Genomic DNA, 25589 nt, shown 5'->3' with positions numbered 1-25589 from the left:
TGAGCTAGGCTACGACTGAACTAGGCTACTGTGGTCTGGGACAACTGGGCCCCATAACGGGACGCATGGCAGTGGAGGATCGGTGTCCCTGTAAAGGGAGGGGGCCAGGAGTGGGAGGAGCAGGGAAGCTGAAGGGCTCAGAGTGAGCTGCAGAGTGGCCACTAAGATGGTGAGGATGTCTCGTCCTAACAGGGGCATGGGGCATGCTATCATCAAGTAGGCAGGGAAGGGGTCCAGTGGCCAGAGGGCAGGTGGATTTGCCGTCAATACCCATGTCCGAGATCTTAGAAGGATAAAGGGGCCCTAAAAAGGAGGGCAGGACAGAGAAGGCAGCACCAGTGTCAACCGGGAAGGTGACCTACTACCTTCATTGTGACCCGAGGCTCAGCGAGGGTGATTGGAGTCATTGAGGCTGGGCTTCTTCAGTCTTCAGCCAGTTCCAACATGGCCAGCGTGTGGGTCCTGGCCTGGAAGGGTGGCCCCCCTACGCTGAGGCATAGAGGGCCCGCCACTTTTCCAGGGCAGTCACTCTTCCAGTGACCAACTGGACCGCATGCCGGGCAGGGCTTGGTCGGAGCTCGGGGCCAGGGGCACTGCATTGCCCAGTGGCCTTCATTTCCACATTTGAAGGAATCTCTGGTGGCGTTCCTTTCATTGCACCCCCACCGCTCACAGCCCCCTTGGGGCCATGGCGGCTGCCGTCAACCTCAGGGCCACAAACAACTAAGGCGTGTCTGCAGGTCTACCTCCTGTGGAAGGCAGGCCTCCCATTCTGACTGTGCCTGCTCCTCCAGGGCATTCAGAACCTTCAAGGCCATTTTTCACTCGATCTCGGACCTGGGTTTGAGGACCAATAAAGACCTTAAAGGTCGGGTTAGAGAGTGGGGGGGCATAGATTCAGACTATGCCCTCAGTTCCTGGACGGGACTATGGCAGGGGTAGAATGGGCGCAGAAATGGAAGAGGCCGGCCACCTGTGAATCAAAGTGCTGGCAGTCATGGTGGCCGAGTTTCTGTGGAGCGCACAGAGGAAGGCGGGCGGTTAGACCTTACAGAGGGCACTGCGTGGGGTATGGGTTACTAAGGCAGGCCTGTAAGGGAAGGGGAGAGCGTGGGAGAGGTGGCCTGGGTGGGCTTGGGAGAGGTATCGGCAGTTGAGTTTAAAAGCCGCAACCTCCCAGGGGCAGAACGGAGGAGGAAGGACAGAAGGAAGGTAGAGCCTATGGGATGCGTGTGTGTACCAACTGGGAAAGCAGGCAGGGGCGGGGGCGGCAGGGGACTTGAGTTTCTGGGTCCCGCAGTGGCTACGGCGTTAGCGGCTGTGGCGGTGCGCGGACAGACCGACTGCGCGGCGGCGGAGGCGTGCAGGGACGTGGGGTTATAAAAGGCGGTTTGAGTTTCGGCAGCAGTGGGGCAGGCAGAAGAGGGGAGGCGGGGCCAGTGGGAGGTGGAAGAAGGCGTGGCTGGAGGAGGGTCAGGAGGGAGGAGGAGGGGAGAGTGTGGACGGACAGGGGCTTATGCTGGCGGGAGAGGGGGCGGCTTTCGCTAGGGGAATTGGGGGAGTTCTCCAGTGGAGGGGGTGAGGGGACGTGGAGACGATGGCGGTGCCGTCGCCGCCTCCCACACCCAGCACATGAACCAACCCCACACGCACTGCACACACCTGGGCTCGGAGGTGCGGGGAGCGGCATGGCGCAGGGACAGCCCGGGGGGAGGAGGAAGGGAGGACCGAGGAGAGATGGCGGAAGGAACTTTGGGGGAGGGACAGGGACGCAGAGAGATGGAGAGAGGCTGAGAAAGAGACTGAGAGAGAGAGACTTGGGCAAATTTCCCAGTTCGCTGGCAGAAATTACTGAGATCGGTGTGACCTTAAAGTCAGGGTCCCGTTTTCATACTGGGGCCATGCTGGGACAGGCCCCGTGTTTAGCCAGATCGGTGGGCCGGCACCCTAGAGGTGTGCTCAGGTCAGGTTTGGAATTTGGATTCCCCCTGTGCTTGATCCCCGTGGCCTGGAGCGGGGCTAAAGGCTGGCGTCCCAGCGGTTTAACCCACACTACGGAGGGACGGAGGGACGGAGGGACCGTGGGCGGGGTAGAGGCGTCCCTGCTACCCCCCCCCCCCCCCCCAGGTCCGGAGGAGCCTTCCTGGACGGGTCCGGAGAGGCAATCTCTGACGTGGCCACGTTTTACGGACAGAGATGCTGGCGGGCGGGTGGCCACCTGGGACCGGCACGGGGTGGGGCGGGACTCACCGCTGATGCTGCCAAACTGGGAAAAGTTGCTGAGCTGAAGAGATGAGGTCCTGATGGGTTCAGAGCCACGAGGAGGGAGAGGCGGGCACCCAGAGCCGTGGAGGGACGGCCAAATGGAGTGCTCGCGCCACCCGGTTTTCAAGGCACCAAATGTTAGGTTAGGTGGCTCAGGAGGCGGCGCAAGAAATTGGGTCCAGTGAATCAGAAAAGAAAGGAAAGGAAAAGGTTTATTCTGCGTCCCCGGGAGACCCACGTACCCCCAGGACAGGGCACGTGGATTCACACCAAAAGGGAGGGGGGCGCTTTTTTTATACTGCGGTTGGGTGAGGGGCAGGGACATGAGCTGAGGAATTCTCTGCTGCAGGGGATGGGCGGGGGTATGTGGATTAAGGGAGAAGAAGCCTGTATCTATGTCTGGCACCTTGATCTCTGAGAAATTCCAGGGGAAGTCCATTATCTTGTCATATGTCTGCATGTATCCGACCCTGGGCTCTCTCCGACCTAACAATAGGTACCAAACTCATGGACCTTGGTTGTAGAGAACATTTTATGAACTTGACTCCAAAGGCAAGGGAAGTAAAGGAAAAAATAAATGAATGGGACTGTATCAAACTAAAAAGCTTCTGCACAGCAAAATAAATGAACAACTTAACGAAGAGGCAGCCAACCAGATGGGAGATGATATTTGCAATCAGTAGCTCTGATGAAGGTTTAATTTCCAAAATATATAAAGAACTCATAAAACTCAACACAAACAAACAACCCGATCAAAAGTGACCAGAGAACCTGAATATACACTTCTCCCAAGACGACATATGAACAACCAATAGATATAGGAAAAGATGTGCAACCTCACTAGCAATTAGGGAAATGCAAATCAAAACTACAATGAGAGCCCACTGGCATGCCTCACTGGTTGAACGTTGACCCATGAACCAAGAGGTCACTGGTTAGTTCAATTCCTGGTCAGGGCACATGCATGTGTTATATGCTCAATCCTGAGTTGGGGGCGAGCAGGAGGCAGCTGATCAATGATGTTTCTCTCTCATTGATGTTTCTATCTATCTAAGCCTCTTCCTTCCTCCCTCTAAAAACCAACAAAGGGGAAACTTTTTTTAACTACAATGAAATAACACCTCACACCTTTCAGAAAGGCTACTATCAACAAGTAATAACAAGTGCTGGCAAGGATGTGAAGAAAAAGGAATCCTTGTGCACTGCTGGTGGGAATGCACAGTGGTGCAGCCACTATGGAAAATAGTATGGAGTTTCCTCAAAAAAATTAAATATGGAACTGCCATTTGACCCAGTGACCCCACATCTAAGAATATATACTAAGAAACCTGAAACACCAGTCAAAAAGAATGTAAGCACCCCTATGTTCATAGCAGCACAATTTATAATAACTAAGATCTGGAAACAGCCCACGTGCCCATCAGTAGGTGAGTGGATAAAAATTCTGTAGGACATTTATACCATGGAATTCTATGCAACAGTTAAATAGATCTCTTACACTTTGAGACAGCATGGAGGGACCTGGAGAGTATCATGCTAAGTGAAATAAGCCAGTCAGAGAAAGACAAGTATCACATGATCTCACTCATATGTGAACTTAATGAACAAAATAAACTGATGAACAAAATAGATCCAGAGACATAGAAGCATAGAACAGACTGTGGAATCTCAGAGGGAAGGCAGGGGAGGGTGTGTGGGTGGGAAGAGATCAACCAAAGAACTTACATGCATATATGCATGATCCATAGACACAGACAATAGGGTGTATACCCGAAAAACTGGAAAACATGCATTGGCAAAGATATATGCATCCCTATGTTCATTGCAGCATTATTCACGGTGGCCAAGACATGGAAACAATGAAAGTGTCTGGGTCGGAGAGAGCCCAGGATCAGATACATGCAGACATGTGATGAGACAATGGACTTCCCCTGGAATTTCTCACAGATCAACGTGCCAGACACAGATACCAGGTTCTTCTCCCTGAATCCACATACCCCCACACAGATACGGACTTCTTCTGAATACCCCCGCCCATCCCCTGTGGCAGAGAATTCCTCAGCTCATGTCCCCGCCCCTCACCCAACTGCAGTATAAAAAAAGCGGCCCCCTCCCTGTTGGTGTGAATCCACGTGCCCTGTCCTGGGGGTACGTGGGTCTCACAGGGACGCAGAATAAACCTTTTCCTTTCCTTTCTTTTCTGATTCACTGGACTCTATTTCTTGCGCCGCCTCCTGAGCCACCTAACCTAACAGTGTCCCACAGTAGAGAACTGGATAAAGAAGATGTGGTACATGTACACAATGGAACACTACTCAGCCATAAGAAAGGATGAAATACTGCCATTTCCAATAACTTGGGTGGATCTTGAGAATATTACGGTAAGGGAAATGAGTCAGACAGAAAAAGCTAAGGACCATATGATTTCACTCATATGTGGGTATAAAACTGAAACTCGTGGACACAAACAGCAATGTGGTGGTTGCCAGAGTGAAGAGAAAATAGGGTAAAAGGGGCCTGGATCCTATATGACCATACTAACCAATATCACCTCCATAAATTTAATAATAAGTAAATAAATATAAATTTAAGAAACCAATATAACAGTAAACAAATTTTTTAAAAAAATATATTTTATTGATTTTTTACAGAGAGGAAGGAAGAGGCATAGAGAGTTAGAAACATCGACTAGCTGCCTCCTGCACACTTCCTACTGGAGATGTGCCTGCCCTTGACCAGAATCGAACCTGGGACCTTTCAGTCTGCAGGCCAACGCTCTATCCACTGAGCCAAACCGGTTAGGGCCAGTAAACAAATTTTTGATAGGGTTTTGTTTCTTTAGTTTTCTTCATCCAAATTTGTCACAGAACAGGTTCGCTGCTGTCTTTGAGCTCAGTACAGTGTGGAGCATGAGGTGACAGCTGCTATGTCTCGTACTCTTTCACTCAGAGCCAAAGCAAATCTTTATTGTGAATCAGTAACTAATTGGGAAACTCCAAAATAGTTTCAAGGTAAGAAACATCCTAAAGTTTTTGATATTCAGAATTTAAAATCCAAATTTTGGAAAGACATTATCAAAGAGAACCTCCAAAATATATTTTTATTATAACAGGATATTAAATGTCTAAAGTTAAAAAATCTTAGCTCAAAAAATTGTTAGGATAATAATAATAACACACTAGTCTTAGAAGTCCAATTCTGTTTTGTCTTTTAAAAATTCTTATGTTTTTCTTATTTTTATGTTTATGTAGGTTCTTAATAGTCCCTAGAGCCAAGTCAGTAAAAGAATTTCATTAAATACAAAAGACGTAATAGCCTAATTTATTAATTTTTTTCTAGCCCATAAGAAAATTTCAGGAAATGTGTTTCCTTGAAAAATATTTCACATTTATGTAACAAAGTTGTGTGTGTGTTTCTAATTTTCTGGAGTAAGTTAAAAAACAACACAGGAGTTTCTTTAGATTTCTCCCTCTTTGATATTACACTTATCAGTTTTGTCAGGAAAGATAGATGTCCCCAACAGGTGACCAAAATGACCAAAACAAAAAACCAAAAAATATTTTATGACCAATCACTAATATTTTCTAAGAGATGCAGAGAAAAAGGGGAAAGAAGAATATGAGAGGAGGCTGGAAAAAAAGAAATACAGGAAGCGTTAAGACCATTGTAATAGGTTAACTATCTTCCTTTGCCAGGAGTACAAAGAGCTTTTAACCCCCAAAAACCCCAAGTTGTTGGAAACAATGCAAGAAAGTCGACAATGGATCAACGTCTTTGAAGTGCCGAGTAAAAAATTCAGCCTAGAAGTTTACACCTAATGGAAATATTTTTCTTTTATTTTTTTATTGTTTTTATTTTTTATTTTTTATTTATTGCTTAAAGTATTACAAAGGGTATTACATATGTGTCCATTTTATCCCCCTGACCTAGACAGTCCCCTAGCCTCCCCTATCCTCCAGTGTCTTATGTCCATTGGTTATGCTTATATGCATGCATACAAGTCCTTTAGTTGATCTCTTACCCACCGCCCTCCTGCCCCCCTACCCTCCCTGGCCTTCCCGCTGCAGTTTGACAATCTGTTTGAGGCAGCTCTGCCTCTGTATCTATTATTGTTCAAAAGTTTATAATGGTCTCTACTATCCATGAATGAGTGAGATCATGTGGTATTTTTCCTGCATTGACTGGCTTATTTCACTTAGCATAATGCTCTCCAGTTCCATCCATGACGTTGCAAATAGTAAGAGTTCCTTCCTTTTTAGAGCAGCATAGTATTCCATCGTGTAGATGTACCACAGTTTTTTAATCCATTCATCTACTGATGGGCACTTAGGCTGTTTCCAGATCTTAGCTATGGTGAATTGAGCTGCTATGAACATAGGGGTGCATATATCCTTTCTGATTGGTGTTTCTGGTTTCTTGGGATATATTCCTAGAAGTGGGATCACAGGGTCAAATGGGAGTTCCATTTTCAGTTTTTTAAGGAAACTCCATACTGTCTTCCATAGTGGCTGCACCAGTCTGCATTCCCACCAGCAGTGCACAAGGGTTCCTTTTTCTCCACATCCTCTCCAGCACTTGTCGTTTGTTGATTTGTTGATGATAGCCAGTCTGACAGGTGTGAGATGGTACCTCATTGTTGTTTTGATTTGCATCTCTCGGATGATTACTGACTTTGAGCATGTTTTCATATGTCTCTTGGCTTTCTGAAAGTCCTCTTTTGAAAGATGTCTATTTAGGTCCTTTGTCCATTTTTTGATTGGATTGTTTATCTTCCTTTTGTTAAGTTGTATGAGTTCCCTATAAATTTTGGAGATTAGGCCCTTATCAGATATGACATTGGCAAATATGTTTTCCCACACAGTGGGCTTTCTCATTGTTTTGTTGATGGTTTCTTTTGCTGTGCAGAAGCTTTTTATTTTGATGTAGTCCCATTTGTTCATTTTCTCTTTAGTTTCAAGTGCCCTAGGAGCTGTATCAGTGAAGAAATTGCTTCGGCATATGTCTGAGATTTTGTTGCCTTTGGATTCTTCTAGAATTTTTATGGTTTCCTGTCGTACATTTAAGTCCTTTATCCATTTTGAGTTTATTTTTGTGTATGGTGTAAGTTGGTGGTCTAGTTTCATTTTCTTGCATATATCTGTCCAATTTTCCCAACACCATTTATTGAAGAGACTATCTTGGCTCCATTGTATGTTCTTGCCTCCTTTGTCAAATATTAATTGAGCATATTGGTTCGGGCCGATTTCTGGGCTCTCTATTCTATTCCATTGATCTATATGCCTATTCTTGTGCTAGTACCAGGCAGTTTTGAGAACAGTGACTTTGTAATACAACTTGATATCTGGTATTGAGATCCCACCTACTTTGTTCTTTTTCAGGATTGCTGCAGCTATTCGGGGTCTTTTTTTATTCCAGATGAATTTTTGGAGAGTTCGTTCTAGATCTCTGAAGTATGCCGTTGGTATTTTAATGGGAAGTGCGTTGAATTTATAGGTTGCTTTGGGTAGTATGGACATTTTAATGATGTTGATTCTACCAATCCATGAACATGGTATGTTCTTCCATCTGTTTATGTCTTCCTCTATATCTTTTTTTCAACGTCCTGTAGTTTTCTGAGTAGAGGTCTTTTACCTCTTTAGTTAAGTTTATTCCTAGGTAGCTTAATTTTTTTGGTGCGATGGTAAACGGGGTTGTTTTTATAATCTCTCTTTCTGAAAGTTCACTATTGGTGTATAGAAATGCTTCAGATTTCTTGGGGTTAATTTTGTATCCTGCTACATTGCCAAATTCATGTATTAAGTCTAGTAGCGTTTTGATGGAGTCTCTAGGGTTTTGTATGTATAATATCATGTCATCTGCAAATAAGGACAGTTTTACTTCCTCTTTTCCAATTTGGATGCCTTTTATTTCTTCTTCTTGCCTAATTGCAATGGCTAACACTTCCAGTACTATGTTGAACAGGAGTGGTGAGAGGGGGCATCCCTGTCTTGTTCCTGTTCTTAGGGGAAATGGTGTTAGTTTTTGTCCATTGAGTATGATGTTGGCTGTGGGCCTGTCATATATGGCTTTTATTATGTTGAGGTCTGATCCTTCTACTCCCACCTTGCTGAGAGTTTTTATCAAAAATGGGTGTTGGATTTTGTCAAATGCTTTTTTTGCATCAATGATATGACCTTGTGGTTTTTTTCTTTCAATTTGTTTATGTGATGTATCATGTTTATTGATTTGCGGATATTGTACCATCCTTGCATCCCTGGGATAAATCCTACTTGGTCATGGTGTATGATCTTTCTGATGTACTGCTGGATCCGATTTGCTAAGATTTTGTTGAGGATTTTGGCATCTATGTTCATGAGGGATATTGGCCTGTAATTCTCTTTCATTGTGTTGTCTTTACCTGGTTTTGGTATTAGGGTGATGCTGGCTTCATAGAATGAGTTTGGAAGTGTTCCTTCCTCTTGAATTTTTTGTAGTAGTCTGAGGAGGATAGGTTTTAGTTCTTCCTTGAATGTTTGGTAAAACTCCCCTGTGAAGCCGTCTGGTCCTGGGCTTTTGTTTGCTGGAAGCTTTTTGATGACTGCTTCAATTTCTTCCATAGTTATTGGCCTGTTGAGATTTTTAGATTTTTCTTGATTGAATTTTGGAATGTTGTATTTTTCTAGGAATTTGTCCATTTCCTCCATGTTGTCTAGTTTGTTGGAGTAGAGCTGTCCATAGTATTTTTTAACAGTCATTTGTATTTCTGTGGGGTCTGTTGTTATTTCGCCTCTATCGTTTCTGATTTTGTTTATTTGGTTCCTCTCTCTTTGCTTCTTGGTAAGTCTGGCTAGAGGTTTGTCAATCTTGTTTATCCTTTCAAAGAACCAGCTCTTGGTTTCATTGATTTTCTGTATTGTTTTTTTGGTCTCTATGTCATTTATTTCTGCTCTAATCTTTATTATCTCCTTCCTTCTGCTCACTCTGGGGTTTTCTTGTTGCTCTCTTTCTAATTCTTTGAGTTGTAGAGTTAGATGATTTACTACCATTTTTTCTTGTTTTTTGAGATAGGCCTGTAGAGCTATAAACTTCCCTCTCAGGACTGCTTTCATTGTGTCCCATAGGTTTTGGATTGTTGTGTTTTCATTGTCATCAGTTTCCAGGACGTTTTGAATTTCATCTTTGATTTCATTGGTAACCCAATCAATATTTAATAGCACGCTATTCAGCTTCCAGGTGTTTAAGTATTTTGGGTTGTTTTTATTGTAGTTTATTTCTAATATTATACCATCGTGGTCTGCGAAGATGCTTTTTACGATTTCAATCTTCTTGAATTTGAGGATACTTTGCTTGTGACCCAATATATGGTCTATTTTTGAATATGTGTTAAAGAATTTGAGTAGAATGTGTATTCCGTGGCATTGGGGTGAAGTGTTCTGAAGATGTCTATTAAGTCCATCTGATCTAGTGAGTCATTTAGGATTGCTGTATCTTTGCTGATTGCTTGTCTAGAGGACTTATCCAGTGCTGTCAGTGGTGTATTAAAGTCCCCTACTATGATTGTATTGCTGTCGATCTCTCCTTTGATATCTTCCAGGAGTTTTTTTATGAATTTGGGTGCTCCTGCATTGAGTGCATATATGTTTACCAGGGTTATATCTTCTTGTTGTATTCATTTTGAGGTCTATTTTGTCCGATATAAGTATTGCTACCCCAGCTTTCTTTTCCTTTCCATTTGCCTGAAAGATATTTTGCCATCCTTTCACTTTCAGTCTGTGTGAGTCGCTTCTAATGAGGTGGGTTTCTTGTAGACAGCAGATGTATGGGTCATGTTTTTTTATCCATTCAGCCACTCGATGTCTTTTGGTTGGAGCATTTAGTCCGTTTACGTTTAAAGTTATTATTGAAAGGTACTTGTTTGTAGCCATTTCTTTTTGTGTGTGGCTGTTTTCTTTCTTAGCTTTTTATTTCTTCTTTTTATACCAGTCCCTTTAGTATTCCTTGCATTGCTGGCTTGGCGGTGATAAACTCCCTTAGCCTTTTTTTGTCTGTGAAGCTTCTTATTTCCCCTTCAAGTTTGAATGATAGCCTTGCTGGATAGAGTATTCTTGGATTCAGTCCTTTGCTTTGCATCACTTTGTAAATTTCTGTCCATTCTTTTCTGGCCTGATGTGTTTCTGTTGAGAAATCATTTGACAATCTAATGGGAGATCCCTTGTATGTAACTTTCCGTCTCTCTCTTGCAGCCTGTAAGATTCTCTCTTTGTCCTGAACATTTGCCATGGTAATTATGATGTGTCTTGGTGTGGGTCTTTTCGGGTTCCCCTTGTTTGGGACTCTCTGGGCTTGTGTGACTTTTTTCTTCCCCACCTCAGGGAAGTTTTCTGATATTATTTCTTCGAATAGGTTTTCTAATCCTTGTTCATCCTTCTGTTGTTCTGGTACCCCTATTATTCGTATGTTGTTTCATTTCATGTTGTCCCAAAGCTCCCTTAGGCTCTCCTCCTGTCTTTTAATTTTTTTCTCCATTTGCAGTACATTTTGGGTGTGTTTTGCTTCCTTGTCTTCTAATTCACTAATTCTGTCCTCCGCTTCTCCTAGTCTACTGTTGATACTTTCAATGGAGTTTTTCATTGCAGCTATATCACTCTTCATTTCTTCTTGGGTCTTACTTAAGTTGTTGATTTTTTCATCTGTTTCTTCTAGCTTCTTCCATATGTTATCGATTTTTTCATCTGTTTCTTCTTGCTTCTTGCAGAGGTTGTCGATTTTTTCCTCCATCCGGTTTATGCACTCTAGGACCCTTATTCTGAATTCTTTTTCTGTCATGTTGCATGCCTCTGTATTACTTAGCTGCTTTTCTGGAGAGTCCTCCTTCTCTTTCCTTTGGGGGTTTCTTTGTCTACCCATGTTTGATCTCACTGACATATCTAGACGTTGAGTTGTTCAGTGGTTGCTCCCTTGGTGGCAGTGACTCCTTGGTCTGTGGTTGCTCTTCGGGCGGTTGCGGTAGCAGCTGCTCTTCAGTTGGCAGCAGCTCCTCTGGTGGGTGCTGTTCACAGCTGTGGTGGCTCTTCTGGCTGGTGGGGCGAGGTTTCACGTACAGCTGCTGCTCCTCAGCAGAGGGTGTGGTGCTCAGGAGGTTGCTGTTGCTTGGATCTGCTGTGTTGATTTAAAGGCACAAAATACAACACAACAAGGCACCACGTACCAGGCACTTTCCAGGGGAGTTCTGCTCTTCCCGGCTGCAAACCGTCTCACCAGCTGAGCAATTTCGCCAATTCGGTGTGGGTGTTATTAGTTTCAGCTGCTCATTAGTTTCAGACACGACCTGGGACGCGTCTGCCTATATCGCCGCCATCTTCCGTCCTCTCCCTGGAGCTTTTACCTTCTTAGTTAAGTTTATTCCTAGGTATCTTAATTTTTTTGTTTCATTGGTAAGTGGGATTGTTTTTTAGTTTCTCTTTCTTTGAGTTCATTATTGGTGTATAACAAAGCCATAGATTTCTGGGTGTTAATTTTGTATCTTGTTACATTGCCGAATTCATTTATTAAGTTTATTAGTTTTTGATGAAATCTTTGTGGTTTTCCATGTACAATATCATGTCATCTGAGAGTAATGAGTGTTTTACTTCTTTTCAACTTTGGGTGCCTTTAATTTCTTCTTCTTGTTTAATCACAATGGCTAACACATTCAGTACTATATCGAACAGGAGTGGTGAAAGTGGGCATCCCTGTCTTTTCCTGTTCCTAGGGGAAATGAATTTAGTTTTTGCTATTTGAGTATGATGTTGGCTGTCGGTTTGTCAATAAGGCTTTTATTATGTTGAGGTATGATCTCTCTATTCCTACTTTGCTGAGAGTTTTTATGAAGAAAGGGTGTTGGATTTTGTCAAATGCTTTTTCTGCCTCAATTGATATGATTATGCGATTTTTGTCTTTCAGTTGGTTTATGTGATGTATCATGCTTATTGGTTTGCAGATATTGTACAATCCTTCCATCCCTGGAATAAATCCCACGTGGTTATGGTATATGATCTTTCTAATGTATTGCTGGCTCAGATTTGCTAGAATTTGTTGAGGATTTTAGCATCCATGTTCACCAAGGATATCATCCTGCAGTTCTTTTTCTTTGTGGTGGCTTTATCTGGCTTTGGAATTAGGGTAATGCTGGCTTCATAGAAAGATTTTGGAAGTGTGCCTTCCTCTTGAATTTTTGGAATAGCCTGAGGAGGATAGGATTTATTTCTTCTTTGAATGCTTGGTAGAACTCCCCTGTGAAGCTGTCCAGACCAGGGCTTTTGTTTGCTGGAAGATTTTTGATTACTGGTTCAATTTCTTCTGTAGTTATCGGCATAGTCAGGTTTTTTGATTCTTCCTGATTGAGTTTTGGAAGCTTGTATTTTTCTAAGAATATGTCCATTTCATCTAGGCTGTCCAGTTTGTTGGAATAGAGTTGTTCACAGTATTTTTTTTCATAATACTTTGTATTTCTGTGGGGTCTGCTGTTACTTCACCTCTTTCATTTCTGATTTTATTTATTTGAGTCCTCTCTCTTTGCTTTTTGGTGAGCCTGGCTAGAGGTTCATCAATCTTATTTATCCTTTGAAAGAACCAGCTCTTGGTTTTATTGATCTTATGTACTTTTTTTTTGGTCTCGATGTCATTTATTTCCACTCTGATCTTTATTTTTTGTTGCTTTTCTTGTTTTCTTTCTAATTCTTTGAGTTGTAGGGTTAGATAATTTATTCCAATTTTTTCTTGTTTTTTGAGGTAGGCCTGTAGAGCTATGAACTTTCCTCTCAGAACTGCTTTCACTGTGTCCTATAGATTTTGGATTGTTGTGTTTTCATTGTCGTTTGTTACCAGGATACTTGTTATTTCTTCTTTGATCTCTTTGGTAACCAAATCATTGTTTAATAGCATGTTATTTAGTCTCCACGTGTTTGATTTTTTTCATTGTTTTTATTGTTGATTCCTAATTTTATGCCATTGTGAATAGATGCTTGATGTGATTTCTATCTTCTTACATTTTAAGAGACTTTGCCTGTGTCCCAATATGTGGTCTATCTTTGAAAATGTCCCATGTACACTTGAGAAGAATGTGTATTCTGTAGCTTTGGGATGAAATGTTCTGAAGATGTGAATTAAATCCATCTGATCTAGTGAGTCATTTAGGATTGATGTTACTATTCTGATTTTTTGTTTAGAGGATTTATCCAGTGGTGTCAATGAAGCATTAAAGTCTCCTACTATGACTGTATTACTGTTGATCTCTCCCTTCATATCTTTCAGCAGTTTTTTTAAAAACGTATTTCTGTACTTCTGTATTGGGTGCATATATGTTTATCAGAGTTATATCTTCTTGTTGAATTGGTCCCTTTAATATTATGAAGTGGCCTTCCTTATCTATTGTTATGGCCTTCACTTTGATTTCTATTTTTTCAGATATAAGTACTGCTACCCCAGCTTTTTTTTCTTTTTTCATTTCCATTCATCTGAAAATTTTTTCCATCCCTTCACTTATCAATCTGTGTGAGTCCTTTCTTCTGTGTGGGTCTTGTAGACAGCAAATATATGGGTCATGTTTTCTTATCCATTCAGCTACCCAATGTCTTTTGATTGGAGCATTTATTCCATTTAAGGTTATTATTGACTAGAGCCCCAGTGCACAAAATCCATGCACTCAGGGGGTCCCTCAGCTTGGCCTGTGCTCTCTCACAGTCCAGGAGCCCTTGGGAGATATCTGACAGATGGCTTAGGTCCGCTGCCCATGGGAGGGGCCTAAGCCATCAGCTGGATATCCTTAGTGCTGCCGCGGAGGTGGGTGAAGCTCCTACCACTGAGCTTGCCTGCTGTGAGTCCAGCTTCTGGCTGAGTTTCACTCCCCCTGTGGGAGTGCACTGACCACCAAGGGGCAACTTCTGGATTGAGCGCCTGTTCCCTGGTGGTCAGTGCGCATCATAGTGACTGGTTGTTCCACCATTTGTTCAATTTGCATATTACCTTTTATTATTGGGATAGGTATTTGTCGCCTTTTTTATTCTTTATGCCTATGTTCCTTCTTCCCTTTATATTTCTTCTTTTTACAACAGTCCCTTTAGCATTTCTTCCATTTCTGGCTTGGTGGTAATAAACTCCCCTAGCCTTTTTTTTTTTTTTTTTTGTCTGTGAAGCTCCTGCTTTCACCTTCAACTTTTAATGATAGCCTTGCTGGGTTTAGTATTCTTGGATCCAGTCCCTTGCTTTTCATCACTTTGTATATTTCATTCCATTCCCTTCTAGTCTAATGTTTTCTGTTAATAAATCAGTTTATAGTCTAATGGGAGATCCCTTGTAGGTAATTTTATCTCTCTCTCTGGCAGTCTTTAAGACTCTTACTTTGTCATTGATGTTTGCCAATTTAATTATGATGTGTCTTGATGTCAGTCTTTTTGGGTTCATCTTGTTTGGGACTCTGTGTTCTTCTTGGATTTATGTGACTTTTTTCTTCCCCAAGTTAGGGAAGTTTATGTCATTATTTCTTCAAACAGATTTTCTATTCCTTGCTGAGATTCTTGTCCTTCTGGCTCCCCTATTGTGTGGATGTTGTTTCATTGTGTGTTGCTCTCCTCTTACCTTTCAAGTTTTTTTTTCCAGTTTATGCTCTGCTTGGGTGTTTCTTACTACCTTGTCTTCTAACTCACTGAAGCAATCCTCTTCTAGGATACTGTTGAAACTTTCCATTATGTTCTTTATTGTAGCTATGTCATTCTTCATTTCCTCTTGATTCTTGCCTCCATTTTATTTATGTTCTTTTCTAGTGATTCCTCCTTTTCTTTCATATAGGGCAGTGGTTCTCAACCTTCTGGCCCTTTAAATTTTTTTTTTTAAAATATATTTTATTGATTTTTTACAGAGAGGAAGGGAGAGAGACAGAGAGCTAGAAACATCGATGAGAGAGAAACATCAACCAGCTGCCTCCTGCACACCTCCCACCGGGGATGTGCCCGCAACCCAGGTACATGCCCTTGACCGGAACCGAACCCGGGACCCTTCAGTCCGCAAGCCGACGCTCTATCCACTGAGCCAAACCGGTTTTGGCAAGGCTGGAAGTGAGCAGGTGATCAGGCGGCGGGGCCACATGATCATTCGAGAGTGGGGCTGAGTTCCCACCTGATGTCTGCACCCGCTGTCTAAAGGGTCAACACACTTCCCCTGCCAGAATGGTTTGAGGACCCTGGAGTTGCAGGTAAGACCTGGGGTCTAGTGACAGGCTGGGGCCCAGGATTAGCTGGTCCCTGGAACTTCCGTGGAGCTCTGAGTGTGTTGTACACCAAATGGCTTTTCCAGGGGATGGGAGATGAGGCCACGGAGGTGTGTGGCATCAGGGACTTATACCAGGCGGCACCCGGTGGAGCCACCTCTCAGAGAGCGAATGCAGGAAGTCAGGGGGGTTTGGAGACCCGACCTGAAATCAATTTCTTTTCCAGGTAAAACCAAATCTGCCAGGGGAGGCAGGCAGGGGAAGCTGGAAACAGGGAAAATTATGGTACTTTGGAATCTAAGCCACAGGCAGGGAGGGGAGGCCTGTGCTCTACACAGAATGTGCCCTCGGCCCAATGCCGGGCACTGAATCAAAGTCACCAGCTGGGATGGAGCCCGGACAAAGAGAGCAAGCAGCCAGAGGCAGAGGTGTTAATAATGGAACCCTGTCCCTTGAGGGTGAAGGAGGGGGTGGGGAAGGGTGGAGCCCATCAGAGCAAAATGGCCAGTTTGAGGGTACTTACTCAGAGGTCACAGGTAAAGGATTTACAGGCTGTGGGCAACCAAGGGTTTCAATTCTAGCTCAGCCCTTTGACTGCTGTGTGCCCATAAGGAAGTCGTTCTCCCTCTCTGTGCTGATGTAGCCTCGCCTCACCAATGGGCCACAGCTGCTGCTCCTACTGCCCCACTTGCTCTGAGGGCTTTCCACTTCCTAGTCAGCACCTCACCAGCCATCCCTCCCCCAGCTTTCCTGGGACTTTACAGCACCCTCTGGAGCTCTTTCATGGACCCTGGGATAGAAAAAGCGAGGGGCTGTGTGGTTCCCTTAGCAGTTTGGGGAGCTGCCTCCCTCAGCAGCACTGGGGGTTCAATCCGTTCCCCTGGTTGTTGGACCCCTGTTGCCCCCGGGCAGCTGGGGACTTCCACCTATGTGGGAGAATGTAACAGACATGCCCCTCCAATCCAGGGCTGCTGTCTGTAAGGTGGGAGACACCAATTCCTGATTTTTGGTGGAGGACGGGGAGGCGGGGGTCAGTTCTGACAGCAGCCCCGGTGGGGCAGGAGGTCTCCTGCCAAAGGGAGGATGGGAAGGGCAAAAAAAAAAAAAAGCCTACAGCGCCCAGTATTCCCAGGGGGTCTCCCATCCAAGTATTAACCAGGCACAATCCTACTTAGCTTCCAAGGTGAGAAGAGATCAGGTGTGGTCAGAGTAGTATGGCCATAGATGCTAGAGCAGGCCTCCGGGAGCCTCAAGAGCCTGCGCCCAGCCTCCAGGCCCGCTGAGCCCTGGGCCCTTTGGCTGACCTGGTGCTCAGCTCCCCGCACCCTCCCTGTGCCAGCCTGCCCGCACTCTAGCCAGGACTAGATCTCTCCCTGCTGAGCCATCAGCTGCCTTGCCCACCATCTGAGTTTATAGGAGATGGGAGATGCAGGAGGGGATCTCCCAGTGGGGGTATGATGTCCTGGGTACCTGTGGAAGGGGGCACCCTCCCAAACTGGGCAGGACAGGCTCCCCTAGGGATTCGACTTCACAACCCCATGGCAGCATTTTGTTGGGGAGAATCCAATTGGTAAACACTTAGTTGGGACCAAAAATGTTCAGGTGTGAAGGCAGGGTCCAGGGGGAGTGGAGGTGGAGGCTGTCCACCATGTAGGCCCACAGCCAGCCCCAGGTCTGATGCTACATGTCCTGGGAGACCAAGGTTATATGGCCTGGGTGGTCACCCCTTCCTTTCCTTCATTTCACCCTCTTAAAGGTGAAGACCTATCAAAGTGGCCCAGGCTGGTGTGACTCTACCAGTACCACAGAGCTGAAACCCAGGCCTGTCTGAAGTGGCAATTCAGGCCACATCCAACCCTGTCTAATAATTTGGCTCTCTCTGAGTTTTTGCATCCAGCACATGTCACTCTGCCCACAGGTGTGGCAGGTTTTATGTCATATATACTATCCAGGTCTCAAGAAAAGTGTTTCTTGCATCATCCCTCATGTGTCGGCAGGGTCCCTGGGAAGGTCCAGGAGGACACAGTGGCTTTGCCAGGACACTAAACCAGACAACACAGGTCTCACTGGGCTCTCCGAACTCTAGGACCCTCGTGGCAAGAACGGGGAGCTGTGGGGTAAGCTGAGTTGGAGAACTGGAATACTGATGGGGGTGTCAGTCAAAAGCCCTGAGGGGTATCCAGGTAAGTCTGCTTAAAGGAACACATACAGGTAATGGAACCTTGCAAACTTTATGTCACTTCCTCAGTGACAGGACAATACAGAAGCTAGAACTCTGGTCACCAGGCACCACATTCCTGAGACAGGCCCCTATCACCTCACTTGACTGGAGACCTGGGAGAGAGCAGGATGTTCCCCACTGGTCTCCAGATGTTCTTAGGGTGTGCCTTTGGAAAAGCTTACAGCAAAGCTGTTTCACTCACGCAGACAGTGGCTCTAGTCTCCCTTCTGACGCCTGCTGACCTTGAGCGGTGTGTAGCCTCAGGTAACTTAGGACAGCCTAGCGTTGGCCAATCCCAGGGAGGCCACAACTGGGAGCACTTGTGAGCACCATATCAGTAGGCCTCAGGGCCTTGCCTCCTACACGCCCTCTACTGGGGATTGAGCTCACAACCCAGGCATGTGTCCTGACCAGGAATCTAACCGTGACCTTCTGGTTCATAGGTTGATGCTCAACCACTGAGCCATGCCAACCAGGCAGAAGGATTAATTGTATGATAACTTTTAACTTATAAAAACTTACAATAGCTCTAATGCTAGCAATTCTTTAATTTTACAATCAGTTGAAAAGCTTCAGTACTAGCCTGATGCACTGAGAGGAGCAGAATGTCACTCCTGGGCACAGCAGCCGGAAATGTATGATCAGAATCTAACCACAGGGAACATCAGAGAAACCAAGTTCAGGAACGTCTCACAAAGTATCTTGCCTGTACTCTTCCAAAAATGTCCAGGCAATAAAGGACAAAACGACCAAATTTTAGATAAAGGGAGATTAAAGAAACATGATAACCAAGGGAAACATGTAATTCTATATTGACTTTTGGACCAGATTTTTATTTTTAATGGAATAACTGGACAAATATAAATTAGGTAAAAAATTAGATAACAGTATGTTAATTTCCTGCATCTGATAATTGTACTGTAATTGTATAAGTGAATGTATTATTATTATTATTATTATATGTTTTTATTGACTAGAGAGTGAGAGGCCGCCTCCTGCATTCCCCTCACTGGGGATCAAGCCTGCAACCCGGGCATGTGCCCTGACCAGGAATAGAACTGGTGACCTCTTGATTCATGTGTCAATGTTCAAACACTGAGCCATGCCAGCCAGGCTGAATGTCTTATTTTTAAAAAAATTCACACTGAAATGTTTAGTGGTAGTCAAGCATCATGACTGCAATTACCTTAAAATATTATGCAAAATGATAATTTGTTTATTTAGAAAGAGAAAGCTGATGTGACAAGATGTTAATATGTGGAGACTGTGCATGAAGAAACTATGAGCATTCTCTGTACTGCCCTGGCTGCCACTGAAGGAGTGACTGGGAGCCTGGGTTAGGGGTGACCCAGGCTGCCCAGGCTTCCAGCCTGCCCTTGGCCCCCACTTAAGGAGGGGCTGAAAAAAAAAGGGAGGGGCTGGGAGCCTGGGTCACCAGGGGCGTGGCCAGCCTGAAAATGGCCCTCAGCCCCTTACCCAGGCTGGCCACACCCCTATGGAGTAAGAGTTCCCGCTGGGGGGCCTGACCAGCCTGCAAACAGACCTCAGCCCTCACCCAGGCTTGTCAGGCACCCCAGTGGGACCCTCCACCCTGAAGGGGGTATGGCCAGCCTGAAAATGGCCCTTAGCCCCTCACCCAGGCTGGCCATGCCCCCCCAGAAGGGACCTTCACCCCATAGGGGTGTGGCTGGCCTGCAAACCACCACAGGCCCCTCACCCAGGCCGCCCCATGCTCCAAGGGAACCCCCACCCTGATCCAGGACACCCTTCAGGGCAAACCAGCTGGCCCCCACCAGTGCACCAGGCCTCTATACTAATAAAAGGGTAATATGCTAATTAGACTGGGAGACCTTCCAGGAGACCCTCCGGATATTCTTCTGGACAAAGCCATGGTGGCAGGGCCGAGGTAGAGGCAATTAGAGGCCAAGAGGGGAGGACAGTTGTAGCTGATCAGGCCAGGATGGGACGGCATTTGTGGGTGATCAGGCCACCCCCGCGGCTCCCTTCACCCTCCTGGTTTCAGGCGGACGGTGCAGCGCTGGGCACAGCCACGGGGTTGGCAGAGTTCCAGCCACAACAGGACGAAGCAGAGGAGCGGGGCTTGGACCTGAGCTCAGCTACCTCATCACTATCACATTTCCCTCCACACTGGCTTCAGCCAGACGGTCCTTCGGAGCGTGTCCTGGCTCTGGAGAAATCCAAGAGTTTCTGGAATAGTTTTGTTTCTTTGATGCAGGGAGGAGAGAACAAAAGGTGGGCTCCCCTTTCTCGGTCACTCTCTCCTTGGCGCAAGGTGAACTACGGCACACTGGGCTCCCCAGCCCCAAGCACCAGTGCGGGGAAGGGGATCTCCACAACATCTGCCTGTTCAATTGAGCCAAGGGTTTCGTGGGAGTGCCACAGAGGGCTGCATCTACATTTCTGAGTGGCAGATCTATTTCCTAGTGCCCTGGTCAGCAAACTGCAGCTCTTGAGCCACATGCGGCTCTTTGGCCCCTTGAGTGTGGCTCTTCCACAAAATACCACATGCTGGTGTGCACATACAGTGTGATTGAAACTTCGTGGCCCATGCACCGAAGTCGGTTTTCGGCCTGGGTGAGTCTATTTTGAAGAAGCACTGTTGATATTTGGCTCTATTGACTAATGAGTTTGCTGACCACTGTCCTAGTGTATCCAGGTTCTGTACCAAGAACACGGTGTCACAGGCTGGGAGAGTAAAAGGGAACATGATACACCAGCCCGTTCAGGTGGCGAGCTGATCCCAAGGAGGTGAAGTTACAAGCCCCAGGTCAGCAGCTGGGCACTGGGAGGAGGGAGGGTCCCCCAGCCAAACCACACCTGAGGCAGGTTGTCCCTGAGACCATAATGAGGGGTGCAGTCATGCAGAGCTCAACAAATGTACCCGAAGCCAGAGAAAGGAGCTATGCTTTACATTTAGTTTTCACATATATATTTTTACTAGTGGCCCAGTGCACGAAATTCATGCACATTAAAAGGGAATTAATTAGCAGAGATATTTTAATATTGCTATTTGCCCTTTCTCTATAATAGAAGTGTGAGAGATGAAAGGAAATTAGTAAAATGTATATGAAAATAATATATAAATTTATTAATAAATAAACAGTAACAAAAGGATATAACAACAGAGGAATGATATATAAACAAAAAAAACATGATATGAAAACAACAAAAACATGATATAAAACAACAGTGATGCAAACAAGGAGTGATAAAGTGATTTAACTTAGTCTAATATCTCCCTGTACACCACATTAAGAGTGAAAACACTTTCAGAGTGCTTGACTAATTTCCCTTGTGATGAAGTATTTAGAACTTTACTTTAACATCACATGCTCTTCAAACTCAAGAGAAAGCAACATATAACTGATCATGTGCGAAAACGGGTTCAGGTAGGAATATGCCTACTTTGTCTAGAGTTTGTCCTTGTGATTTATTAATAGTCATCACAAATGCTGGCATCGCAGGAAACTGTCGTCGAATCAATTTAAATGGGAGGCCAGTGTCAGATGGGGACAAATCAATTCTTGGAATCAGAACAATCTCTCCCTCTGCAGATCCTGTTAATACTTCAGCTTCGATAATGTTAGGTCGTAATCTTTTGATAATAAATCTGGTACCATTACAAAGACCCCATTTACTATTAAGATTTCTCAATAGCATGATGATTGCACCCACTTTCAAAAACATAGATGCGACATAGAGGACATGAAATCTCTTATAGGAAAGTTAGTTAAGCCCAAACTCCTCCTCTTAACAAACTGTCAAATATTTTGTGTTAAAAGGGTGGCTTGATAAAGTTGAAACATTGATAAGTAGTTGCAGGACTTGTGTGCTTTCTTGGGTGAGTTTCTGTTCCAGTTTGTACCTTATTGAAATATTCACAGCTAAGCATCTTTTCACTTTCCTGCTTCTTGCTAAGTGTGGATTAAATCTCAGTAGCTGCTTTCAAGCTATCACGTGTGAAGTGAAAACGTTTAAACACTACACGAGTTTAACCTGCTCCACGGCGGCTCCAATTCCAGCCGGGACTTGGGAAAAGTGTGCACAGGAAACACAATCTGCCCGGATTGTCCAAAACATTGCCGTGCACCTCCCAGGGTGTTAAACTTCTCACATCCTCTGGAAAAGACAGATGTACTGAAGCTACATTTGCAAGAGTCATTTTGGCCAAGCTCACCAGTCTTAAGTGGTTTTTTAAAGCATCGCCTTCCATTTCTGATACTCCTGACCCCACCTTATTTCACCCACACAAGTCAACTGAAAGGCTTACAACAAAGATTGTGAATAAATTTAAGATTTGGTAAATAGATCCTCCCTTCTTTCTCCAGTTCCCAAAAAGCTATCAAATCTTTTTGGATTCTATCTAGAGAAGAAAAATGGATAGAAATAGACACAGTATTAACTGTGTTACTTATTAAAGTTAATTTCAATCTCACCTACATATACACCAAAATCTTCCCTGCTCTCCCTCCTCGTTCACCAGCCACAGTAACAAGGGGGGCGGGCACTCCGGGCTCCACAGGAAAATGGATGAACCTGTTCCTCTCGTTAAGGCGACTCCCGGACTGACCGAGTGTGGGTGGGTGAGCCTAGGAGACGCACGTTTTTCTCACTAAGCTTTTCAAGGACGGATGCCCAGGTGAGCCGCGCCCAGGCTCCTCCGCAGCTGAAAGGGCTTGTGACGGACTGGAGCGGCCGCCTCCCCTCGGCCCGCGTCCGCGCTGACTCCGAGGCGGCTCCCCGAGGCCCGTCGGCCCCCACACCCAGGTCAGAGGGCGGCGCGCGCACTGCACGCACCCAGCCCGCAGCGCAGGCAGCGGGCGCCCCCTCCGCGACCCCGGACAGCGCCTCCCCACTGGGCCCGCGGATGGGAGGGGCACTGCGGTCTACCCTCGCGCGCTGCTTTCCGGTAAGCGCGGCGGGGCGGTGGGGGTGACGTGTCCCGCGTGGGGGGCGGACAGCAGAGGCGAGCGCTCCTCCGCCCCATCTGCAGGCGCCCAAGGAGGTGCCCGCCGCGCAGCCGTGCGGGAGGCGGACCCGGACCCGGCGCTGGGAGGGAGGGAGGCGGGAGGAGTGACCGACCAGGAGGGGTGGGCCGGGCCGGGGCTGCCGCGCTGCTCCCCGAGTTGTGGCTGGTGTCGAGCGACCTGGGTCAGCTCAGCCCTCCCGGGAGGGGTCCTTGCTGGCACTTCCCCAGCTTATTCCTCGGGCGATTAGCTTTCTTTTCGGGGCCCGCTTCTTTGCTAGAAAATCACTTTCCAGACATTGCAATGATTATCTGTCATCTAAAAGGAAATACATTTTTGATAATGCTTTGTTAATTGTTTAATATCTGTTTGGCACTCTAGTAACAAGGGCTTATTGAAACAATGCAGATTGGTTTAGGTTTAATTTCACAAAATAGGTTAATAATTTAGTTTATTTTTGTACTAAATTGTGCCTGACATATAGACTATAATGAAGTTTCTGAATAAGAAATGAGAAACTATTTTCTTGAGATAATGCTTCAAAATATCTTTCACGTCTAAAAGAGTAAAAAAAAAACAACCAAAAACAGCTGCTTGACCTGCTTTCTGTCTTCTTTTTTTAATTTTCTTTGTTTTTCTTTTTGGCAGTTTGCTGAAGTGGTTTAAAAATCAAAGATTTGGCCAGGCCAGTGTTCCTCAGTGTTTGAGCATCAACTCATGAACCAGGGGGTCACAGTTCGATTCTATAGTCAGGGGACTCTCTCATCACTGGTGTTTCTATCTCTGTCTCCCTCTCCCTTCCACTCTCTCAAATTAATTTTTTTGAAAAAAAAGTTTTGAACATGCCCAGATTTTAAAAAAACAACAACAGCCGAAACCGGTTTGGCTCAGTGGATAGAGCATCGGCTTGCAGACTGAAAGGTCCCAGGTTTGATTCCGGTCAAGGGCATGTACCTGGGTTTTGGGCACATCCCCAATAGGGAGTGTGCAGGAGGCAGCTGATTGATGTTTCTCTCTCATCGATGTTTCTAACTCTCTATCTCTCGCCCTTCCTCTCTGTAAAAAATCAATAAAATATATTTTAAAAAAAATTAAAAAAACAACAACACACACACAATTGGAACATAGTAATGATCTTGAATGGTCATTTTTCTTCAGCGAATCATTCAGCAAACATGTATTATGTGCTCACAGGGTCTACAAAGGTGAGTAAGGCAGGTCGAAGTCCAGCCATAGATCTAAAGCCGCCTGCGGAAAAGCAGACTGTAGACAATTGAAATTACTACTGTATTTTCAGATGCTTGTTGTTAAGAAGCATCTTCGGCCCTAGCTGGTTTGGCTCAGTGGATAAAGCCTCGGCATGAGGACTGAAGGGTCCCGGGTTTGATTTCAGTCAAAGGCACATGCCCAGGTTGTGGGTTTGGTCCCCAGTAGGGGACATGTAGGAGGCAGCCGATCAATGATTGTTGGGGTCCAACCCCAACAGGTCCAGGGGTCCCCAAAGGTGTGGACGGAGTCGGTGAAGAAGGAATGACAGAGGCAGCGTTCAGGTGATCATCATAGCCGGGTTCTCTTGTCAGGGTCTCCAGCCAGGTTCTGTAGCCAGTTCTCCAGCCAAGTTCTGTCTAGGATCTCCAGCCAGGTTTTCTGTAGCCATGTTCTCTCGCTAGGTTCTCCAGCCAGGTTCGGTCGCCAGGTTCTGTAGCCGGGTTCTTCAGCCAGGTTCTGTCTAGGTTCTCCAACCAAGTTCTGTAGCCAGGTTCTGTCCAGGATCTTTTGCCATGTTCTCTCGCTAGGTTCTGTCTCTAGGTTCTGTGTGTTCTGTGTCTAGGTTCTGTGTCTAGGTTCTGTGTCCTGTTGTCTTGTTACATCTGTATTTATACCAGTTGATTCCAATCCTATCAATTTCTATTCCAAAGGTTAGGGTGTTTCTTATCTCCATTCCAGGGAGTAAAGATTATGTAGCTTAAGCATGATTGTTCGTAGTTAAAGTGATTAATTACCCACCTGGCACTTAGTTAAGGGGTTTTATTCCCTCCCTAACTTCAGGGGAAAATCCCTACCTGGGGAAACAACCTTTCTCAGAGAGGTGACCTTGGTTAAAACACATAGTGCCAAGAAGGTGAGCAAACATATTAAGAACAGTATGCCATATATGCCAGGTCCCTTGAGACAGCAAAGATGGACCGGCTCCCGGCAAATGATTCTCTCTCATCATTGATGTTTCTATCACTCTCCCTCTTCCTTCCTCTCTGAAATCAATCTCAACTGTCCTCCTCTGCTGGCCTGATTGCCCCCAACTGCCCTCCCCTGCCGGCCTGATCACCCCTAACCCTCTCTCTGCCTCAGCCCCGCCACCTGTGGCTTTGTCTGGAAGGAAGGCAGGACGACTGGAAGATGTCCCGTCCACCTAGTCTAATTAGCATATTACCCTTTTATTAGTATAGATTATATTTTTACAACTAAGGTTTCTTTATTGTCTATGTAAAATTATCAGTATACATTTTTTTCTTGCTTTACTTCTTTTTATGGCTTCTCTATCTGTTTCAGACCTCATTTGAAGGTATTACAGCTGATGGCAATTACTCTTCTTATACTATAAAAGGTAGTGTGTCTACTGAGATTATATTTGTAGCAATGTTGAGTTTTACAAAAATTTCAAAAGGTTTATTAGATAAATATCACTTTGTTCTAGTTTAAAGATAATATAATTTATGGTTACTCAACACATGGTAAATGATACTCATCAATCCAAGGCATTCATGATTATGATATTTTGCCAACTCTTCAGCTGAGCTAATATGCACAATATAATCAGGTAATGTGTCAGCCAGTAAAATATTTCTTATTGCTTCCTTAACTACTGAAGCTACAGTTCCAGTTACCTGCTACT

Source organism: Myotis nattereri (genome assembly GCF_964212035.1).
Source record: "Myotis nattereri genome assembly, chromosome: 6".
NCBI classification, from domain to species: domain Eukaryota; kingdom Metazoa; phylum Chordata; class Mammalia; order Chiroptera; family Vespertilionidae; genus Myotis; species Myotis nattereri.
The sequence above is the reverse complement of the archived record's forward strand: the minus strand, read 5'-3'. Positions refer to the sequence as shown.